At 46.1% G+C, this 18,613-nt stretch overlaps 1 protein-coding gene across 2 annotated transcripts in view; it reads left to right on the top strand.

Moving 5' to 3' along the window:
• Nucleotides 1-18,613, top strand: part of Caln1 (calneuron 1) — a 425,484-nt gene that overhangs the window by 382,490 nt on the left and 24,381 nt on the right. The window lies entirely within an intron of this gene.

Consider the following 18,613-nt stretch of genomic DNA (forward strand, 5'->3'; position numbering starts at 1 on the left):
CTGTTTCCTCATGCTCTGAGGAAACCTTTTTTTCTTTTTCTTTTTCCCCTCCATCCAGTGTCCATCTCATGCACCCCTGAATTCTCTATGCTTTAACAACTGTCACTAGATTTTATTCACTTCCTCTTTCTGGCGTCATCGCCGACACTCTGAGGTCATTCTTGACACTCAGAGGCCATCTTCTACTTTCTTATGTCATCGTGACCCATTTTGTTGGGCACTTCCGTTTGCTGTTTGTTTTTCTCTTATAAACAGAGATTTTTCTCAATACGCTGGATATTTTATTCATTTTTCAAGACACTGTGTTCATTGATTCAGCAAATGATAATTGAAGGCTCTACCCTGGTGACGTGAGCCTGTGATCCCAGCTCCTCTGAAGACTGAGGCAGGAGGATTGCAAACTCAAGGCCAACCTGGACAATTCAGTGAGACCCTGCCTCAAAAGCAAAAGGAGGACCAGGCACGTGGGTCAGCAGTTGAGAACATGCCTAGAATCTCCCAATATGGCTCAGTGATAGAGCACTTTCCCAGGATCCTCCAGTGAAGTGCTGGGGGCGTGGCTTAGTGGTAGAGCATCTGCCATGCATGTGGAAGAGAGTAAAAAAGAAAGAAGAAATCAAGGACACAAAGAGAAAGAGGGAGGAGACAAAGAGAAAGAGGAGAAGGGAGAGAGAGGGAGGGAGGGAGGAGGGAGGGGGAGGGAGAGAGAGGAAGAGAGGGTAGGAAGAATACAAATTATGCCAAGAAAGGCGAGAGGTTCTTGAATTCAAGTCTAGTCCAGACTACTGAAGATGAGCCATCTCAGAAGTAATTGCTTGTCTCGGATGATGGGGAAATGGGGTGTGCTGAAGGAGGCAAGTAATACTGAGCCATCCATCCTGCTGCTGTGTGGAGTGCCAGACAGAAACTGTCAAGAAAAAGCCTCCAAGTATGAATGACATTCTTTCAAGGAGGAAAAAGCCAATCTGTTCTCACTCAGAAATGCTTAAATTTTACGGTTCTCAGAGAAAATTCTCTGTTGAATCATGTTGTCTTCTGGGAAAAGAAACAGACACAGGTACAGAGAGATGGGGGCTGGAGAGATGCTTCTGTGGTTAACAGCACTCACTGCTCTTATAGGGACCCGAGCACCCATATCAGGTAGCTGCCAACATCCTCTAACTGTAGCTCCAGGTGATCTGACACCCTCTTCTGGTCTCTGCAGACATTGCAGATTCATGGTGTACATAAACTCATGCAGGCACATGCACATGCAAATAAATAAACAAATTAGTTTTTCCTGTAACTGGAGAAGTGGCTCAGTGGTTAAGAGCACTTACTGCTCTTGCAGAGGACCCAGGTTTGGTTTCTAGTACCCACATGGCAGCTCACACCCATCTGTGACTCAGTTCTAAGTGATTCAGTACCCTCTTCTGGCCTCTGCAGATATGTACATGCATGAGATGAATATACATACATTCAGGGAAGCACTCATACACATAAAAATAAATTAAGTATGAAATTTAAGAAGAGATGATTTTAACTGTCCTGTTACTAGTGGGTCTACCAAAATTGCATATTTTATCTGTACCACTTTGCATTTTTATAAATCATTTAAGATTTCTCATTGTGTTTGATCCTTACCAAGTCTTTACAAGATTGAAGACACCATTATTATAACCATTTATCTTGTATGTGTGTGAGAGGGGTGTGTGTGCATGATAGGTAGGCGTGTGTGTCTGTTTCTGTGTGTATGTATGTTCTTGTGTGTGTGTGAATGCTAGCATGCCTGCATCATGATGTATATGATGCAGGCCAGAAGACAACCTTAGTTATCTGTCCTTACCTTCTACCTTGTTTGAGACATGATCTCTTGTTTGCTTCTGCATGTGGCCAGCGAGCTCTGAGGGATTTTCCACTCTCTGCCTCTGGTCTCTCTAAAGGATCACTGGGATTACAGATGTGTACCACCACATCTGGCTCATCCTAAACTCAGCTCCTCACATTTGTGCAACAATCATTTTACCTATGAGCCATCTACCCAGCTACCGATTCTTCTTTAAATTATTATGACTATCTATTAAATGGATAGAGTTACAAAACCTCATCTATGAAATGACCTATGAGGGGATAGCCAGGTAGTTAATAGAAAAACCATTCCTAGACTGCGAGTCTGTTAGCCTCCAGCAGCCACCTGCTCAGATGTTGATCTCCCCTGCATGTATCTGCATGGGGAGGCTGAGCACTGAGGGAGTTCACCTCATTTTCTGAAACTGCCATGTTTATCCACTAAGGTATCGTGAAAGGACTGTGGTTGTGGATCAGGATATCATCTGGGGTTTATTTTTTAAAAGTGACAGAGAGTGCACATGCGCATGTGAGAGAGAGAGAGAGAGAGAGAGAGAGAGAGAGAGAGAGAGAGAGAGAGAGAGAGAGAGAACTGGTGGTGGTGGTTTTGCTTCTTGCTCTTTTGGCTCTTTTGGGGGGCCCATTACCAAGCTCCCAAATAAATCACACATGAAGACTTATTCTTAATTATAAATGCCCAACCTTAGCTTGGCTTGTTTCTTGCCAGCTTTTTTTTTAACTTAAATTATCCCATCTACATTTTGCCTCTGGGCTTTTCCTTTTCTTCTGTATATCATGTTTACTCTGTGACTGGCTGGGTAGCTGGCCCCTAGCATCCTCCTCCTCTTGTTCTCTTGCTGTTTCTTCTCCTCCCAGATTTCTCCTTCTATTTATTCTCTCTGCCTGCCAGCCCCACCTATCCTTTCTCCTGCCTTGCTATTGGCTGTTCAGCTCTTTACTAGACCATCAGGTACTTTAGACAGGCAGAGTAACCCAGCTTCACAGAGTTGAACAAATGCAACATAAAAGAATGCAACACATCTTTGCATCATTAAACAAGTGTTCCACAGTACAAACAAATGTAACACATCTTAAAATAATATTCTAAAACAGAGAACAGTGTCCATAGGGGCCAAATGAGGACATCAGATCCCCTAGACAAGGAACTACAGGTAGTTGTGAGTTGCCTAGTGTGAGTACTTAGAACTGAACTTGGGTCCTCCTCGACAAGAGCAGCAAGCATCATTAACTGCTGAGCCATCCTTCCTGCCTCCATCAACTGATTTAATGTGTCATAAGTGAGCTTTATTGTAGTAAGTTCCATAATCCTTAGTACATAATTGAAACCAAAAGATTGTATGCAGAGACATTTTTATAACCACGGAGTCAAATATAACCAAGAACAGAGAGCTATAACCTCAAACACATTTAAATACAGGAATACATGTTAATATATCACCCACATAAGCCATGTTCTACATGCTTTTGACTCCCCTTAACTTTTTACTTGTGGGTCTCAATCCAACAAAAAGCCAGGGCACAAAAATCTGCAAGCTGTAGAAAACTGCCTCCTCCAGGCATGGTGGTGCACAGCTGTAATCCTGGCACTTAGAAGGCTGTGGCAAAAGGATTGTAAATTTGTGACCAATGTGGATTACATACTGAATTCTAGGTCTGCTTGAGCAGCATAGGGAGGTCTAGACCACCTAGACTACACAATGACCTTCAGAGTGAGATGTTGCCAAGGGAAAGCAACTCCAAGATGAAAGGTTTCTTTTAGCTCAGAATTCCGGGTTGCGACCCGGAGACTCCTCCTGCAGAGGAGTCACAGTGGCAGGGTCTTGGGTCAGCCCGTCACAGTACACCCAGAGCAATGAGTGCATGCATGCTTGGTGCTCATCGCTGTTTTCTCTTAACGCAGTTCAGAACCCAAGCCCAAAAGCAGTGCCGCTCCCTTTCAGGCTGGGTCTTCCCACACCAATTAACGGACAAGACAGTCCCTTCCAGGCATTGCCACAGGTCAACCTGATCTAGACAATCTCTCATTGAGAGTCCCTTCCCGGGAGACTCTAGATCCTGCCAAGTTGACAATAAAACTAACTGGAATGCCAGATGATGTTCCTGGGGTTGGGATGTTGGTATCTTTGGGGCCATAATTCAGCCTGTTATCATGTGAAGTTCTAGGAGAACAGAAATGGCTGTCTTCTCTGTAGTCTTGCAAGCCGCATCCTCCGGTGAGATGGGTGGCACTGGCGTAAAGGGCCAACACATTAGTGAGTTCTTATTTTGCTCTGTGGCTTTCATCCCAAACAGCAGCTGAAATTGAGTACAGAGAGCTCTAATAGGTCTCCCCTCTGACCTGTGCTCCCAGACTACACCTATTCTTTTACCAGGACACTACTACACAGTGATTGTAGCTCTATTTTCAAAGGAGACACATTATCTTGATTCTTTGTGCGGCATATTATTCAGTGGGGAGGTGTGTGCCCTCTGCTCCCCTCCGGCTCCAACAACCCGCACTCCAAATCAACTCCTTTCGTACCCTGTGTCCCTTGCCCCAAGCAGCTACACGGGTCCTCTAAGTGTCCTTTGTGCTTCATTTTGTCCCCTGGCATGTCTCCCCATTTGATTCTGGGAGGTAACAGGGTAAAGAGACAGAGTCTCACTATGTGGTCCAGACTAGCCTCAAACTCACAGTTGTCCTCCTGCCTCAGCCCTCTAAGGGCCTGGGTTACAGAAATGTGCTACCATACTAAACTATTTTAGGTGATTCTTTGGGTATTTTCTGTCTTCCCCAATTTTATTGTAAGGTTTGTGGGGAAAGAGTGTTTTTCTCTTTTTCATTTCCTTAGGGTGCCCCAGACTACCTACAACAGGACCTCGCACTTAGTAGGGCCTCACATACACATTTGTCCCCCAAAATTGTCAAGGGATTCATTCTAGAACATAAGTGGTTTTTTTCTTTTCTTTTTTTTTTTTTTTTTTTTTTTTTTTTTGGAGGGGAGTGAGCACATCCATGGTGTATGTAGGGCAGCTTACAGGAGTCGGTTCTTTCTTTCCACCATGTAGATTCCAGGGATGAGGTGGACGATGATCGAGGAAGACATCTGATGTTGACCTCTGACCTCCACGTACAGGCACACATGCGTGCATAGGCACCCCCTCCCACACTCACACAAAGAAATCTGAACCTCCAGGCACTGGGGATTGAAGGCGGGGCCTCGGGAAAGCAGACAAAGTAAAGGTGGGGATCTTTAATTCACCCCCACTTCTTCAGGGGCCAGTCAAGAAGTGTAGTCATGACAGTGTGCCCTCTACCAGGCTCTCTGGTGGCTTAGAAGTGTTGCCACTGGTTCAGAGGGGCTCAGACTGGCCCTCTGCAGGTGCCTACCCTGGGTGGTCCTCAGCAGGGGCCTAGGGAGACCTATGGTGCCTCCTCCTTGCTTTCCCTCAAATGATGTTCTGAGGGCAAAACTTCAATGTCAGCCGAAGGTTCCGAATTATGTGTCTGCTGCATGGGCCTTGTAGCTAGTGGAAAATTTCTGCCAGACTGTGGCAGTCGATAGGTGCTCAATCTTTGTTTGGGTCTGCTTGAGAGTCTTCGTATATTCCCGGAGCTGGAGTGTTTGGGGGGGACTGGCAGAGGCCAAGTCGTGAACTGAATCCAGTTCAGCTCACCTGAAGTGATACCCAGCAGGGTCAAAGAATACAACATGCCCCCAATCCTTCTATTCTTGTACCCCCATGCCAGGTGAGGAAGAGACGCTGTGACCACATATCTAACAAAAGAAATTGTAAAAAGGAAGGGTTAATTGGGGTGCACAGTTCGAGGATGGCGGGGGAAGCCACAGGGGGCAGGAACGTGAGGCCACTGGTCTCATGGCATCTGCGGTCTGGAAGCAGAGAGAGAGATGGATGCTGGATCTCAGCTCACTTTCTCCTTTTTCATTCACTCCATGACCCCAGCCCATCGGATGGCGCTGCCCTCCTTCAGGGTGGGTCTTCCCTCCTCAGTCAAGCCTTTTCCAGAAGTGCCTTTGCAGACACACCTGCAGGAGTGTCTTTTAGGGGGTTCTCGATCCTATCAAGTTGATAGTGTTAGCCATCACAGACACACCTGAGTCCAGATGGACCCATGCACAACTCTAATCATTCTCAGGACCAACCCTCAATCCCCTCATCCTAGTCATCTAAATGAAGAGTTTGGGCTATAGACTTTGTATGAACCCGTCTCTTTGTTTTTAGCAGTAAAAGGAGTATTGTGGCTTAAATTTCACATGTCCCCCACAGGCTTATGTGTTTTTAACACTTGGTCCCCAGCAGGTGGCGCTGTTTTATTTTTATTTTTAATCTGTGTAACCTTTAGAAGGTGGTGCTTCGCTGGAGGAAATGGGTCACTAAGGGGTGGGCACTTGAGGTTTTATAGCCCAGCCCCATGTCCCTCTACTCTTCAGATTTTGCTGCCAACCCCTTCCCCACCATGATGGACTGTGCCCTTGAGCTGTGAGCTACAACAAACCCTTCCTTAAGTGGCCTCTGTCGGGTGTTTAAGAGTCATAAATCCAGAGAGCTGTCACGATACTTTTCTCTTTGGGCTCATTGCTTAATGCTCTGTGTTGGGAAAATCCTGGAGTGAGGGAAACTTCTGGAAGCTCCTCTGAATACAGGTTTTTCCTGTACTTCTGGCTGAACAGCACCATTGACACTCGTGGAGACTTGTAGCCGAGCCAGCCACACTGCTGATGGTGTATGTCCAACGATGAAGGGAAGGCTGCGGAATGAATTATGTGGATGGGATGACCTAACTGGTGCTTAGATAGGGTACATTTTTTTTAAAAAGTCCTTTTTTGTTGTGGTGGTACCAGGGTCAACCTATGAGATGGCTCAGCCATGCAGGTGGGACTCGGCTAATTCCCCGGCACTATAAGTATGCCCAGACTACAGGTTACTGCTGTGGGTTGGAAAGAGGTCCGCTTCCAAGTGAAGATGTTCTAGCTTATTGGGCAGTGTTTCCTCTCGGGAGGTAGATGCTGTAGGTGAGGCTTTTCATGGGGAGACATGAAAAATGTCACAGGGAGCCCATGACAAACCAAAGTCATGATGCCAGCAAAATCTAACGTGGGGAACTGATGAGTTCACTGGGGTTACTTTGGGAGAATGTGTAAGGGGGTGACCTACGGGAACATGGATGGCTCAAAAGCAGCTATTATCACCAAAAAGCCTGCCCCAGCGTGGGTGACAACATGTGACAGCCGAAGCCCTAGAGCTAGCTCTGCAGGATTTGCAGGCAGCTGAACAGGCCGGAGTATCTCCAGGCAGATGTGATGGTCACAGGCTTCTCCCCAGCACTGTTCACTGTGCCCTTAGGAATCCATAAGCCTTCTAGAATCCAGCTTCCCCAAGCATGTGAAGTTTGCTTACTTCCCGAGTCTCATGAGCCCCTCCCTCTTCCTGGAGGAAGTGTTCCAATTGAAGGAAATTATTACTATACAACGGTAGAATAGCACCTTTTTAACCAGGCAGAGGGGAGAACAGGGGTTATAGAATATTCTAGAGCTTATTTGGCCCCTCTCCCCAACTCCCTCAAGGTGAATTAAATTGCACTGTGAAGTGAATTCCGCACCTGTGAAAGTTGGAACCAGTGGGGGAATTAACCTAAAAGCTGGTCAGGGAAGATGCAGTCCCCCACAGTGCTGGTCTCTGTGGGAGTCAGGGAGGGGGAAGACCTCACAGGCAGCCTGTGGCGAGCCTCAGGCTTTGTCCTTTTAGTGGCCTGGCTTTCATCTTGTTCAGAATTCAGGACTTCACTGCAGCTAGGGCCCCCTGAGGCTCCTATCACAGTGAGAACAGGAGTTCAATTTCTTTTCTCCACTGTGAGTCTCAACTGGGAGTCTTCTTGCAGAAGATACTTTTCCTGGCCTCCTGATGGATTTGCAGGGGAAGGAAATAGAGGGAGGAAAGGGAGGAAGAAGAAATGGAAGGCTAACACGTATTCATTCAACAAACATGTATGATGCATCCACACACTCCAGTCTAGCCACTAAATGAGAAGTGATGCATATCTTCCAAGGGCTCTTCATTAACTGGAAGAGGCTGACACAGAAACAGAAAAAACTAACTTGCAAGCTAGGCATGGCGACTGAGCCTGTAATTCTAGCATTAGAGAGACTGAGGAAAGAAAAAAACCAAGAGTTTGATGTTAGCCTGGACTTTCAGAGTGATTTCCGGGCTAGCCTGGGCTGCAGAACCACACCTGTTCTTAAACAACCCAAGGTTGTCTTCTGGTCTCCATAGACATGAACACCTGCACACACACACACACACACACACACCCTACCTCACATCCTAGAGAAAAAGAATTACTTGCCTTTGAAAATTCAATCAAGAGGCCTGAGGAGATGGCTCAAAGCACTGACTGCTCTTCCAGAGAACCAGGTTCATTTCCCAGTACCCACATGGCAGCTTACGACCATCTGTAACTCTAGTCCTAAGGGATGCAGCACCCTCTTCTGGCTTCTGTGGGCACTACATGTCCCATGGTACACAGACATGTGCAGGCAAAACACCCATACATAAAGAAATAATAAATAGAAAGTAAAATGTTCAAACTATATTAATATAAAAGAAAAAATGAAATTGAATCAAGGGAGAAATCACAGAAGATACTGTTATGACATCTCTTCACACTTTCATCTGAAAAGGTGATGCGTAAAAAGGCATTTGGAATTTATTGGGGGAGAAAGGACAGAGGGCAGGGATGGCTCAGCAGATAAAAGCACTTGCAGTGAGAGCATGAGGACCCAAGTTCAAGTCCCCAACACCCACATAAAAAGCTGGACATGGCCATGTGTACCTGTAACCTCAGCATTATTGGGGGCATAGAGACAGGAGGATCACTGGGGTTTGCCAGCCTAGCTCCAGGTTCAGTGAGAAACCCTGCCTTGAGGGAATAAGGTAGAAAGTGATAGAGTGTGACAAGAGATGTCCTTCTCTGGCCTGTGGGCATGTACATCATCACACACACACACACACACACACACACACACGCACGCACGCACGCACGCACGCACGCACGCACTCACCTCATAATTATATGAAAGAAAAACATAAAAATAAGACAGTAAATCGTGACACTTTGGGGCAAGAAAGAAGCAGACTAGAATTACCAGAGAATGCCCAGCACCAAAATAAAAGCACAGAATTGGTTTTTGACTCAGCTAGAAACAAGCAGAATGAGGGACTCAAGAGATGGCTCTTATGGTAAAGGCCACTCATGGCTCTTTCAGAGAAACTGAGTTCAATTCTTAGCACTTACATCAGGAAAGCAAAGTTTCCTGTACCCAGCTCCTGGGGCTCTGGTGCCCTCTTCTGGCCTGTGTGGGTACTGCACGCACACACACACACACACACACACACACACACACACACACACACACGCACAGAGAGAGAGAGAGAGAGAGAGAGAGAGAGAGAGAGAGAGAGAGAGAAACATTAGTAAAAATAAAATCAAACCTTTTTTTAAAGAGGGGCTAGAGAAATGGCACACTGGTTAAAAGCGTGCACTGCTCTGGCAAAGGACCTGGCTTCAGTTCCCAGCACACACATTGGGTGGTACATACAACCACCTGTAACTCCTGCTCCAAGGGACACAATGCCCTCTTCTGGACTCTAGGGGCTCACGTGTGCGCGCACACACACACACACACACACACACACACACACACACACACACACACAGTGCAACACACACACACACACGTATAAATAAAAAGTTAAAAGAAGCTGAATGATCTATGTGGTGGGGGAGAGCAAAAAAGAAATGTACCATTCAGAGCACAGACACGAAAATTATTAGGGAAGAGACAGAGTATGTGGAAGCGCAGGATAGACAGCTCATCAAGACTAATTTGTGTTCCAGAGGAGAAATCAAACGAGAACAAAGGGGAAGCAGTTGTCGAATTGGTGTCGAGCAAGCACGCAGGAGGCGGGACACAATGTTGGTATAAAAATGAAAACTCCTGGCTCAACTCAAGCCAAGATTAATGCAGAAACATATGTCTAACTGTGGCACAGATACCGTGTGTGTTTTTAAATCTCAAGGGTGGAGAAAGATCCCTCCTGGTGCTGGAAAACAGATAAAGGATATTGAAAGAAGAAAACTTGGGTCAACCACCCAACCCCAAACAGAAGCAACTAGAAAACTTAGCTCAGCGTTCTTTGAGTATGTATCTTGTATGTGTGCACAAATCTGTGCACTCTGCTAATCCAGCTGTACCCACACCCCCAGCTCAGGTATCAAGGAGGGGCCATCTGTGCAATCCTAGGATGTTATACTAAACCAAAGTTTCTATCACAGGAGCATGGAGGAAGAAAGGTATTGTAGGGGCTGGAGAGATGGTTGGAGGTTAAGCACGCTGGTTGCTCTCCCAGAGGGTCCAGGTTTGGTTCCCAGAATTCATGTGGTGGCTCCCAGCTGTTTGTAAGTCCAGTCCAGGATCTGATGCCCTCTTTTGGCCTTTCTGGGTATTGCATGCACATGATACATTGACATACATGTAGATAATACACCCATATAATTTTAAAAAATCATAGTATTATTTTTAAAGATACTGTGAAAAATACAATGTCTTGGGCCAGAAAAAGAGCTCAGGGAGTAAAGTCGCATGCCATTGATCCTGGTGACCTGAGCTCCATATCCAGGACCCATGAAGGAGAGAACCAGTTCCTCCAGGTTGTGTTCTGAACTCTACACGTGTGCCCTGGCTCATGTGCATGCGTGCACACAAACACATTAACTCACTAACTTAATTAGTAGAAGTAACGAAATTTTTAAAATACTTATAAGATCTCTTGGAAGAAGTAACATGCACAAATGCTTCATTAGCAGCTATTTTTAAAAGTTCTCAAGAGATGATTATTATGATAGCCATGTACCCAGAGATGGGACAGTCCCAGACAAATGGAAGTGAGGAGTGAAATTCATTCACTATCTTGAAGTAGCAGCCTGTGATTATAAACTATGTCACCAAATTCAGTGCAGACTCAGTATTCTTCTGCAAAAAGACACTCGGGGTATGTTTGGGGGGGGAGTATTATTTTGAGACAGGATGGCACTATGTAGCCCTGACTGCTCTGGAATTTGCTATGTAGACCAGGCTGACCTCTAGAGCTAGCTGTGTAGACCAGGCTAGCTTCAAACTCATAGAGATCCACCTGTCTGGGCCTCAGCCTCCTGAATGCTGGGATTAAAGGCATGCACCACCATGCCCAGCTACCAGGAATGTCGAGTTACACCCAGGGACTGAGGCACATTAAGGAGGAAGTCTGGAAGTGAAAGGAGTTTAATTTCGCATCTCACACGGGGAGGAGAAAGAAGCAATTCCTCTTTTTTCTGCATTTGAGCTTAAGAAATTGCTAGTTACATCATATGACTGATAACCGGGGAGAGGTCTCCTAGTTTAATCAAAACAAAGCTAGTCACAGACATTTTGTACAAAAAGAAAAAGGAAGCTGTAAGGATCAGAAAATCTGGAAAGCAGGAAATAAAATGTCAAAATGAAGCCAAGCATGCATATATTAACATATGGAAATGGTGTGCATGTCCACTATTGGGAAGCAGAGACTGTAAGTCTAATTTTTTAAAATATATTCAGTTTACATTTTAAATTCAAATATATTATATCATTTCCTCACTTCCCTTTCTTCCCTCCAGCCTCTCCTGTTTCCCACACCCCTACCCACCATGCTGTCAGATTGATAACCTTTCCTCTATTTTTATTACATATGCATATGTGTGTCCATATATATATATATGGACAAATATATAAATTCTACTACTGGGTCCATTTTTGTTTTTGTGGTTATGTTATGGTTTCAAAGCTGACCACTCCGAATTGGAGGCTCATCGCTGGGAGAGGTTAATTTTTCCTCTCTAGCCAGGCATTGGTTGTAGGCGAATTTTTAAATGGTCTTATTAAATAAAAAACACAGAGCCAAATATAGGGGTGAAAGTCTTAGAGAGATCAGGGAAATGGGGAAAGCCACCAGCCAACCTTACCTCACCAACTCTGCAGCTTCCAAATGTGAGCTACTTCCTGTCTTACCCACGCCTTTATTGCCTTACTTTTCTGCCCTCTCATTGGCTATCTTAGCCCAGCTACCTCACTTCCTTGTCACTGTCTGTCTGTACAGACCTCCAGGTCTCTATGATTGGTACTGGGATTAAAGGCGTGTGTCACCATGCTTGGCTCTGTTCCCTAGTATGGCCTTGAACACAGAGAGAGACCCTGCCTGATAAGTGATAGGATTAAGGGCGTGTGCTGCCTGAGGTCTTATTTACTTAAAATGGCTGGCCTTTCCCCCTGATCTCCAGGCAAGCTTTATTAAAGCACAAATAAAATATCACCATATTTCAACACAAATAAAATACCACCACAATTAGTTGCCTGCAGTTTTTTGTCTAAAGTCAAGACCCCGTGAGATCTCCCAGATTTCACATTAGTGTGCATCTTGATATTGCTATTGTTCAGGTCTTGTCTATGCAGAGAGAAAGACACAGCAGACTTCCTCGTATCCTGGCTCTTACAGTCTTTCACGCCTCTCTCCCAAGATGTTCCTTGTGCCATAGATGCAGGAGCTGTCCTGCAGATGCATCCATCGGGGCTGGGATCCCGACAATCCACTGATCTCGGCAGTGTGCCCAGCTGTGGTTTTCTGTGATGCTCTCCATTTGCTATAAAGAGGCTTCTTTGATAAGGGGTGGTAGCTACACTTATCGGTGGGTATAAGGATAAGCTTTAGAATGTTTTCAGGAACTATACCAGTCTAGCAATGTGGCAGTAGTAGATTATCTTCTAAGATCCGTGAACTCACTAGCCCTGGTTAGTAGACTAGGTTTCTAGTACCAGGCATAATTCCCCTCCTATTGAGTGGGCCCTAAGTCCACTTAGGCAACTGTTGGTTACCGCCAGCATGTGAGAGCCACCATTGCCCCTTGGTGGATCTGTTGCCATGCTGGTCATTGTTGTGGTTCCTAGGTGTCTCGGCTGGATAGGACTTTTAACTGCTTCCCTCCCTTAGCAATTTACATAATACCTTCTGGTACTCTGGAAGTTAGACCGTGGTTTCAGATTAGATCCAGCTGGAATAATCTGAGTCTTGTGTCCCAAGTAGATAAGATCCCACGTCACCCAGGCTGGCCTCAGACTCATGTGTAACTAAGGATGACCTTGAATTTCTGACCATCCCAGGGCCTGGCATTAGAGTTGGGTGCCAGGAAACCTGGTTTACGTGGTACTAGGGATAGGACCAAGGATTCCACACATGCTAGGCAAGCACTCTACTAACTGAGTTGCAGCCACACCCAGATCCGAATACTTTTACACGAACGCTGTTCCGCTTCCTAGATCTATGCCCTGTAAAACACACAGCGACGTTAGGAGCCAGAAGAGGGACAACCTTGGGTGTCGCTCTTCAGGTACCATCTACTTTTGTGCCACTGCCTGGAACTTGTTGAGCAGGCTAGCTTGACTGCAACCAAATCACACAGAAAGAAAGCAGCATGCCTGTACCGAGGTCAGAGTCAAACTTGGCAAAAAGCCTAAGACTTTTCAAGAAACATTTAGATATTTTGTGTTGTATCAAAGACACATCCTGAACATTCTGTGGTGGAGGCTGCTCACCTGTTGACCTTGGTGACCTTTAAATGCCTTTCCACGTATCTTCCTGCACCAGACACTCTTCTCTGGGGTTGTCATCCTTCAGGCGACTTTTATTGTCAACCTAACACAAATGACTTCCAAATCCGTATCATTAGCCTGTCAGGTCTACACTCCATCTCCTAGTTGTTATGCGGGGACTGTTACTCCGGGTGCTCCAGGGAACACACCCGAAGTTTAACTTGTCACCTCTCTCTAAGTCAGAGACAGAGAATGAGAGCTGAGGGTGTGCGGGAAAGCATGATCAGGCGTTGGTCATTACCTGAAAGTAAGAGAAGAAAGGGGAGCGGGGAGCTGGAGAGATGGCTCGGTGGTTGAGAGCACTGGCAGCTTTTACAGAGGACCAGAGTGTGTTTCCCAGCACCCACGCCAGGTGCCTCACAACCACCTGTAACTCAAGCCATGGGAGACCTAATGCCCTCTTCTGGTTTCTGTGGGTACCCATACAACATGTGATATGTATGTACACACACACACACACACACACACACACACACACACACACACAAATGATGATACTAATATCTTCAAAGGAAAAAAAAGGGGAAAGTTACACTTTTCTAAGTGATTTCAAAACGTAGGCCAAGCACGATGCTACAGGATGCTCTGAGAGCAACTGTGTGGAGGAAGGACTCTGGGATGCTAAGTCTCACTAAGGGGATAATTATTCATCTCATTTCCTTAGCATGGTTTCAGGGGAACCAGCTTTCCTTGATGATGATGGACTCCTGGCCAGGTGATTAACAGGTTTTATTTTATTTTATTTTATTTTTGGTGTTTCAAGACAGGGTATTTCTGTGTAACAGCCTTGGCTGTCCTTGAACTCACTCTGTAGACCAGGCTGGCCTCGAACTCACAGAGATCTGCCTGCCTCTGCCTCCCAAGTCCTGGGATTAAAGGTATGTGCCACCATCACCCTGCTTGGACTGACTCTTAAGAAAGGATACAGTGCCGGGCAGTGGTGGTGCATGCCTTTAATCCCGGCACTTGGGAGGCAGAGCCAGGTGGTTCTCTGTGAGTTCAAGGCCAGCCTGGGCTACAGAGTAAGTTCCAGGAAAGGCACAAAAGCTCCACAGAGAAACCCTGTCTCAAAAACAAAAACAAAAGAAAGGATACAGTAGCGTGTAATAATTTGGATAGCTTCAAAATAAAGACTCTAGTCAGGGTCAGAAGTAGATTTCATTTTTTTTAATTAATACTGATTTTTATTTTTAGTTGTGTGTATGTGTATGCACTTGAGTGCAGTACCAGCAGAGGACAGAAGAGGGCATCAACTCCCCAGCAGCTGGAACCTCCTCACAGGGGTGCTGTGTAAATGTAGTGTGTACGTGGTTAACAGCTGAGCCTTTCCCCCAGCATCCACATCTCATTCTTTTGACCAGAAAGAAGTTGTTTTTTCCTACTGGACCTCACCAAAGCCCAGACTCTGCTAACTTTTTATATGGTAATTTAAATCCTAAGTAGAAGCAAGTATGAAGTTAACCTTTTTAGTGTCACCAAGAGAATGGACACAGGAGGTGGGGTCAATCTCCAGTGGCCTCTAGTGAAATATCTTTTAGTACTTTCCTGGTTGAGGGGAGATGAGCTGATCGTGGTGGGGAATATGTAGTGGTAGATGAAAATTGCTCACCTCGTGATGGCCAGGAGAGAGAGAGAAGAGACAGAGAGACAGGGAGAGACAGAGTCAGAGACAGAGAGAAACAAAGGTAAATACAGACACAGAGAAAGAACAAGGAACAGAGATGGAGATGGGAAGACAGAGAGAGGGTGGGGGGGCACAGAGACTGAAAGAAAAAAAAAGAAACAGAAAGACAGACACACGGAGGAGAGTCTAAGGTCTTGAAAGACACACTCTCAGTGACCTACCAAGCAGGACCCACCTCCTAATGGCCCATTCAGCTGTGGACTCATTAATGGATAAATCCAGTGATGAAATCAGCACCTTCGTGATCCAGGCTGTTCTCAACATCACCAGCAGCCTGGGACCAAGTCTTCTACCCATTGCCACTGGGGACATTTGAGCTACAAAGCCACAGTATATTTTGTTTGTTTTGTTTTGTGTTTTTTTCTAGACAGGGATTTTCTCTGCAGCCCTGGCTGTCCTCAAACTCACAGAGTTCTGCCTGCCTCTGCCTCCCCAGTGCTGGGATTAAAGATGTACGTCATCACTGTCCAGCTTGTCACAGTATTTTCTAATGATGATAACCCCAGCACTGGGGAGGCAGAGGCAGGCAGATCTCTGTGAGTTCAAGACCAGCCTGGTCCAGGACAGCCAGGGCTATACAGAGAAACCTGTCAAAAAAAAAAAAAAAAAAAAAAAAGGCTCAAACAGCCAAAACAATGGAGGCAAGGAACCTATATCTCTATTTCCTAGCCTCTAGTCAATCCTTTCACCTAGTTTCTAAATGGTAGAAAGCTCTTAAAGTGGTATAGTATTTTTCCAGGCAGCACTCCATCTCTTGTTATCGGTCTTCCAAGTAGCAGTGACTCACTTTTCCCCCCGAGGAATCTATTTGACGTCAACATTCTTCATCTCTGACCATGGCAGAGGATATGTTCTGACTTTATTGTGTTGCCCTGATAAAACGCTCTGACTGAAAGCTGCTTGGATAGGAAAGGGTTAATCTGGCTTATACTTCCAGGTCACTGTCACTCACTGAGGAGTCAGGGCAGGAATCTGGGAGCAGAAGTCATGGAGGAGTGCTACCTCCTGGCTTCCTTACAGGCTCATGCTCAACTAGCTTTCTTATACAGCCCAGGGCTACCTAGCCATGGAATGGTACCACCTACAGCGTTCTGCACACGTGCACACTTGCACACATCATCACCATTATCACCATCATCACCATCATCACCATCATCACCATCACCACCCACCACCACCATCATCATCATCATCATCATCATCATCAATTAACAATCAAGACAACCCCCACAGACGTGCCCACAGGCCCATCTGATCTGGACCATCCCTCCATTGAGACTCCCTTCTCAGGAGACTCTAGGCTATGTCAAGTTGACAGTTAAACCTAACTAGGCCAGGATCCCCATTTTGTATCAGAATCATTCTCCTCTGCGTTCTTTGTGCCTCATTCCTACACATGGGTTACACTCCTCGTTTATCCAATGTGAAGGGACACTGTACCTAGCTTTGTGCCAAAGTCACTCTCAGGGCCATTAAACTATAGTGCAGACAACACAGCCCATATATGAATGCCCATCTTTTGCTCTGACTCATGCCGGGCTTCCGACTCGAATCGTCTCCATTTTCCCAGCAAGTTGCAGTAGCTCAATTTAATTTCCCAGAACGAGGTGCAAACTTCTAAAATGCTTGAAAAGACAGGAAGGAGAGGAAAAAATGCCCAAGATTTGGCTTTCCGTGTCTGTGTGGACTCCTTTCAGTCATGGGCTCCCGTGTTCCCCCCTTGGTGTGATGGTTAACCTTCGACCGTCAGCTCGATAGGACCTAGAATCACACAGAACACACACACACATGCCCCTGGAGCATGTCTGGGAGGAAGTTTCCGGATTAGGTTAGCCGATGGAGGTAAATCCACCTTACATCCCGTGGGCTGAGGTCGTGGACTGAATACAATGGAAAAATTGATGAGCACCTGCCTTCATCTCTCTGCTTCCCGACGCAATGTGGCAGGCTGCCCCCAGTTCCCGCGGCAGCCACGTCTTCCCCACCTTGGCGGACTGTATCGTTTTGAACTGTGAGCTCAAATATGCCAGTGCTTCCTTAGGAATGAGAAAAATAACGAATCTACCATTGTGGTGATATGGGGTCCCCCAATATATTGTGAACACTAACAAACTTATCTGGGGTCAGAGAACAGAACAGCCACTAGGTAGACATAGAGGCCAGAAAATGGTGGCACTCACGCCTTTAATCCTATCACTTGGCAGGCAGAGATCCATCCGGATCTCTATGAGTTCAAAGCCACACTGGAAACAGCCAGGCGTGGTGACTCACGCCTTTAATCCCAGGAAGTGATTGGCCAAAAGCCGAAAGGTATATAAGGTGTGAGGACCAGGAACTAGAGCCTGGCTAAGGTTTTAGGCTTTTAGCAGCAGTTGAGCTGAGATTAATTTCAGATGAGGACTCAGAGGCTTTCAGTCTGAGGAAACAGGATCAGCTGAGAAGTTGTCGAGGTGAGGTTAGCTGTGGCTTGTTCTGTTTCTCTGATCTTTCAGCGTTCACCCCAATACCTGGCTCCAGGTTTGTTTTTATTAATAAGATCTTTTTTTTTTTTTGGTTTTTCGAGACAGGGTTTCTCTGTGTAGCTTTGCGCCTCTCCTGGAACTCACTTGGTAGCCCAGGCTGGCCTCGAACTCACAGAGATCCGCCTGGCTCTGCCTCCTGAGTGCTGGGATTAAAGGCGTGCGCCACCACCGCCTGGCTAATAAGATCTTTTAAGATTCATGTTACATACCATATTAGTCATCTTCCATCACTGGTAAAATCCCTTTTGTGGAGGAGAGACTGACTGATTGATACAGGCCCAAGTTTTGGAAAGGGAAGAGCATGGTACTGCCTCTCACTTGGCCCTGATGAAGGCCTTCAGGTAGATCCCATCACAATGGCAGGAGAGATCACATGGTAAGACAGGAAGTCAGAAGATGACTCGAGGGCAGGCTTTGCAACAGTTACACTCGTGGGGCTGGGAGGATGGCTCAGTGGTTAAAGCACTTGCCATGTAAGTGTGAAGGCCAGTGTTCAGAGGCTCGGAACCCAGGGAAATGCTCGGCTGCCATGGTGACCCACCTGTAACTCTGACTTGGGGATGTGGAGACAGGGCATCTAGTGAGCTGGCTAAAGGGACCAGCCCTGTTGGCAAGCTCTGAGTTTGACTGAGAGATCCTTCCTCAGTGAATTAGGTGGAAAAGCAATGGAGGATGATTCCAGACATCAACGTCAGGCCTCCACATGCATGTGCACCCATGTATATATGCATGGGTGCACACACATACACAAACTCACATGTGTGCATCCATGCACATGTGAGCACAGACATACAGAGAAAGAGAGAGAGAGAGAGCTAGAAAACTAAGCCCTGTCTTGGAAC

This window comes from Peromyscus californicus, unplaced genomic scaffold, assembly GCF_007827085.1.
Source record: "Peromyscus californicus insignis strain IS unplaced genomic scaffold, ASM782708v3 Scaffold_2__1_contigs__length_46816999, whole genome shotgun sequence".
Classification (NCBI taxonomy): Eukaryota; Metazoa; Chordata; class Mammalia; order Rodentia; family Cricetidae; genus Peromyscus; species Peromyscus californicus.